Here is a 6000-nt window from a genome sequence, read left to right as displayed (position 1 = left end):
AAAAAAAAAAAAAAAAAAAAAAAAAAAAATTGCAGAAATCTGTTTCATTCAAGACCCACTCCCATGTAGCTTCCATTAAATACTGCTACAAAAATTATTATTTACAAGCTTTAGCAAACATTGTTGCCTCAATTAAAAACTCCACTAATTTCCAAGAAAACTGGTAATGCAAAAATACTTTGGTAAAAAAAAAGAGCAGGTTGAACAAGATTTGCATCTTTGTTATTTATGTGCTGTAACATATATATATAACTTGGGAAGTTAGGGACTACTTTGCTTCCAGAAACAAAAGTATGTATTTGTTAGGGCTTGTATCTTCATGCTCTACAGTAACACATGAGGAATTGGTTGGAACGCACACAATTCCTGGTTTTTCACTTAATTAACAAATGCATTCCATAGTCTCACATGATCTGTATTTTCCACAAATATTAAGCTTGACTGATTAACTGATAAATGTCTTCATCTGCTTTCAGCATCTGCATGCTGCAAGAACAGGTTTCTTCGGCGTTCCATACCTCTCCCAAAGTGACACTGTTTCTAAGGCAACGTTCACTTTTATTAAGGCTGCATAGAGTAGCACTGCTGAACTTGCATGTCTGAAAGTGTAAGTGAGAACAGGCGTAGGAAAAAACACCTGTTCTTACTTATGGAGTAGGCACACAAACCCTGGAATAATTGTATCTCATGCTAAAGATGCACTAACCTAGTCTTACCTGCTTTAAAACACAAGAACTAAAGTATCGACAGGTCAAAAACTTTAAGGTCTTACTAGGTTATTTTCTTGCACCTTTGTAAAAGGAAGTTTTATATGACATTAAAAAAATAATCTCATATAGGAATCCAAGGCAATTCCTCATAATCTGAGTAAAGGGGATATCCGTTTTCTATTACAGAAACATTTATATTATGTAAGTAAACCATAAGAAAGAAAATGTCAGTGTTGTCAATCACCTTGTTGGTTTCTACATGCCAGAAATTCAGGCAAGAGACAGACATTTGTTTCATGGGGCAGTATAGGATGGCACAGGGAGCCAGCTACCATATCTAGGATGAAACTGCTCTTCTGAGACAACCTCTACCAAGTCTATGGTGGACGAACCAAAAAAGCAGAATGCTCCTGCAGCGGAGTTTTTACTGGCAGGTAGGTGCTATCTGAGCAGGTAAAGACTTGCCTGAATGTAGCCTAGTAAACTGGGGAAGACTGGATTTATAGGAATAGAAGTGGATGCAGTCAGCAGGACTCTCCCTGGGCACAGGTGTGGGACCATGCAGACAGCAGTATCTGCTTTGCTGTGTGTGTCACCAGTTAGATTCAAGCTGCCTTCTCTTCTTCTCCGTCAAGCTCAAGTATGGATGAAGGGATACAGGGTCCTTGAAAATGATGATGTCTCAGAGTTTTCTGGGATTTTTTAATTTTTGTAGGTTTGAGTAGTTGTGTGGTGAACATAGATTTTAATGTAGCTGTACCTTCCCACACCCTGTAGCCTAATATTTACACATACCCAAGCCTACTACCCCATTTCATATCAATCCCTCTAAAATTCTGTTAGTGTATTTAGTCTCCTTTAAAGGTAGAATTGTGGGAAAAACATCCTAAGGCCTGAACCAGAAGATATCATACAAACACAGCAACCTTCAAGCCCAGAACTTTGGAGGATCTCCAAGGACTGTACATTTCAAAGAACCATAGCTACTGCAGAATAAGAATTCACTCTTTCTCCTCAGGAAAATAATACATATGGATCTAATTGCAAGGAGCCAGTGAACACCATCACTTTCTGTGTAGTGACAACCTCAGCTGTACTAAAAAAATAAACTGGGACACTTGCCTTCCAGGTTGGTATCAGATCTGTGCATAACACACAATAAATTAAATGGAGCAGTTCAAGTCAGAGTTTTCAGATATTACAATCTTGTAAACAAGCAGAGATGTTGCTTAAGCTCTAATAGATTGAAGCCCAGAGCGTAACTCCCATCTGGTACCAGGAATTGTACATTTGGTCTCTTGACAAGATGCCTCACGACATAGAGTAGCATCTTACTGACAGGCACAGGAACAGCCTGAAAGATCTCCGTGCATGGGAAAATGCCAGCTACTTCTCTGCCTGCAGCCACTGCTTGAGGTAGGAAAGACAGAGATTAGTAAACGCGTGAAGCGAAGCTCAGACACAAACTTGGAGATCAGCTTTGACTGGGTCTGACCTGTTGCCTTTCTGGTACCATTTGTCCAGGCTCAGTTTTAACCAGGAACAAAGCTGTCGCCAGGTCCTGGTCCCACGTGCACATCACACACACAGACTTAACTGCTGGAGGTCCTGGCAGCCACATTGCAAGTGAGGCACCAAGACTGTCCTGGTTCACAATTCCAGCCCAGTTCCAATAGGAGAAAACTGCATTGAGGTCAAGTGCATACTACAAGACTGTTGTAAGTACAAATCAGATTCACACCTAAAACCATGCATTGAAACAGATGAACCTGGTGGGGTTCCACAGTGCCCACAGGTCCCCCATCCTTCAGTTTTACAGGTAAAAATGGGAGAACCCTGCAACAAGCTGGGACACCTCTGAAGTGACAGTGCTACTCTCCAGAGTTTGAAGGGGCTTATGCAGCCCTATACCATTCATCCACCATTCCTGGCCCGAAAAAAGAATTTCTGCTGAATGGTGTATGCTTCTGCACATAAACGACCCTTCCATGTGTTTCAGTCATAGCTCAGAGAGGAAACTGGCCCATTTCCACCAATGAATTCAGTGCAGATTGGAAAAGTCACAGAATTTCATTTGAAAAACAATTAAAAGCAGAGACACCTATGCAAGACATCATGGTAGTTTTCAACAGATCATGCAGAGATCTACCATTGTCAGTGACAAATTTTTAAAATCAAGGAAGGAAAAAAATGAAAGGACATGGGGAATCCCATCTGAGATTTCTACAAAATAATAAAATATTTACACATAGTTTAAGAACAACACAGTCAAAGTAATTCTTTATTCTTGTACCTGAATATGAGTGACAGAAATTATTCAGAAAGATCAGGTTAAAAACTTGTTACTGCATTTTGAAATTCAAATGGTCATTTCTGTATAAGAAAATGGTTTTCTAACCTTTCCAAATACGGATGTTAGTTGTCATCTCCAAATTTTGGAAGTAACTGAAATTAGAAGCATGATAAAATTCTTACAACTCTTTCTGGTATTGTAAAACTTTAGAAAAAGAAGAGACTGCATTTTTAATGAAAAGGTGCTCGTGGGACCACTTCTTGTAGAAGACTAGACCTTTGATCAGGTATTAGAGGATAAACATCAAACCTGAAAAACACTGTGAATAAGATGTAGGAACAGTGAGACCCACTAACACTACTTTTGTGTTGGGGCCTGGATAACAATAGGCTTAGTATGTTCTGCTTCCTCTAAATGAAATTCCAGTGAAATTGAGAGCAAAATAGGCACTTGCAAGCTACAGAAACTGCAGATTTTATACCTATCTAAGCTAACTGGTTTTTACTGTCTCCAATAACTCAATTATAAAATGTCTACATTATACATATATATATAAAATATTTATATTTTATAACCAAATTATTAAATGTCTACAATCTATAGCTATAAGAATTATGTCAATCTTTCAAAACAAAAGAAGACACATTTTGGTAGAAAATCCATTCTATTCTTGACAACTGTGGATTACTCTGATGAAATATACTGCACTGATGAAATAAAAAAATGATACACAGAGTTCAGAAAACATTAAAAATCACAAGCTACAGGATACACACACACACAAATCAGCAAAAATATCTAGTGAAATACAAGGGATATTTACAGCTTTACTCAAACAGAAAATGGCCTAGATTAGTATTACATATGTACAGATAAAGTTACAGCTAGAATTTCTTATATTACACCTATATCCCTTTCTTAATGAACTTGTTATCCTGTCTTTCAAGCAGGAGATCCTCCCTAGACCAGCTGTTTACAGCCCAATCTATCTCCCTGTGCCTCAGAACAGTAAAATCTCCAGAGAGAAGGCAGTGTTCAAACAGATGTACTGCATTAGTAATCTGAGCTGTGAATCGCCGTGCACTGCTTACACTTAGCTAGGCAACCTAAAAATACACAAAAAACAACTGAAAGTGACCCCAAGAAAGGGCCAAAACGACTCTGTTGCTTATATGATGAAACTTGCAGCAGATCCCTTTAGCAGATCCTTTACTTCCCTCCTTAACACTTAAATGAAAACCGAAAAAACACCCCACCAAAATTTATTGGTTGCAAGATAGCACCCCCTGGTGTAGCAACACATGAAAACCCTAAAGAATTTAAAAAATACCTTAACTTTGTGATGGGGTGCAGCTAACTAACAGGATTAATGGACTGGGTCTTCCCTCGACACTCCAGCTGCAGTTCTGTGCTGAAAAGTGCACGATACAGAGCAAACATTCCTCACACAAGGCTTCACGTTTCTCAGAGGTGGAAAAAGCTGCCTCTACAGAACCACTTACAAATCTTACTAAAGATCAGTGTACAAATTAGGTTTCTCTATGGACTGATTTTTTATTTTTTTTTTAACATTACCTATAAAATGTCTGTAAATCCAGTCTTCCTAATCATGCTTTCTTAGGATGAGTCCTTCCTCTCCCAGATAATTGAGATTTGCCTGTCGTCAGATAGACATTCCTGCTTCTCATGTTATCACTAAATAAGACAAACATAAATTTTCATGAAGCCCTGAATAAAGAAAGAAACCTGGCCCTGACTCACAGCAGCAGGGACATCAGGAGCAGGGGCATAGGAGAAAAATGGCTTCCTGCTATGCCAGCACTGCATCCTGCAATGACTTTATGAGACTTTTAATGGAAAAGCAGCAAGCTTTCTTGCTCAGTTTACTCCTCCTGGTAATTTATTTCTGTTCTTATCGAAGTTTCTGAAATCAGAGCTGTGGAATAACACTACTTTAACCCAAGCACAGTGTATGTAATACACACTGCTGTGCAGAACACAGGTTATAGTAACCTCCTTGTACAAAGTTCTGAACAATTCAGCAGAGCCACAGCTTTTACTGCAATGAAGAAGCTGCAAGTGGATCCTCAAGTAGGATAGTCTCTGCAAGATCTTCCTTTGTATGCACAGAACCAGAATCAGTTTGCTACTGAGCAAAAGCTTAGCCAAAGTATAATAGGAAAGATATACAAAAGAAGGGAATTTCATCTCTGAAGTATAGACATGAAACACATATCTAACTTTTTTTACTGTTCAGGCTACTGAAAAAATGTAGACCCTCAATGAAAATGTCTGTATAAAACCAATACTGCAGGAGACCTACTGAAACACATGGCAGGTAGAAAATGAATCTCAAAGTCATGGCAGCTTCTGCCAAACAGGTGTTTTCATGTCCTTCCACAAAATCCAGATAGCAAAAGATAACCTAAACAAAATTATGTGCCCCTCCCAGCTGACTAAGAGCCACTTGAAATTGGGATGTCTGCCTATGCCAGGATGTTTCTCTACTCTCCAACAGGGACAGCAGACTGTGACTGAAACAAGGCTTGGACAACAAATACTGTAAGTCATTCTCCTTCTCCAAAAATATCTTTTGCTTTGATGTGTAACAGCATCTTCATGGAGAGATGAAACCACTCACTGGAGTCTTTACAGGATTTTCTTTTCTCTTGGTTTGGCTTAAATTGATTGCAAAATGAGATCCCTCACGTGCACCCCCCCAAGAAGCATACTAATATCCATGGAATTTCACAGGAGCTCACACCCAACATACCTCTAATATTTTCTCCCATCACTACCCTCCACCCCCAAATTATGAAGTACGAAGCAGTTAAGATCACAATCTGGTTATCTCTACTACATCCTTGTGAATCTGGCATAACTTCCCAGAAGGGAATACAACTGCTGTGGGATCATGCAGAGACATAACTACATTACCAAGATCTGCTTACACAGAGCTTCAGCTCATACTGGTATTGTGTTGTGCATGAGCTGGAG

This window comes from Empidonax traillii, unplaced genomic scaffold, assembly GCF_003031625.1.
Source record: "Empidonax traillii isolate 1590-97213 ecotype Southwest subspecies unplaced genomic scaffold, ASM303162v1 scaffold274:size1118153, whole genome shotgun sequence".
In the NCBI taxonomy this organism is placed as follows: Eukaryota; Metazoa; Chordata; class Aves; order Passeriformes; family Tyrannidae; genus Empidonax; species Empidonax traillii.
Note: the sequence above shows the minus strand (reverse complement) of the source record.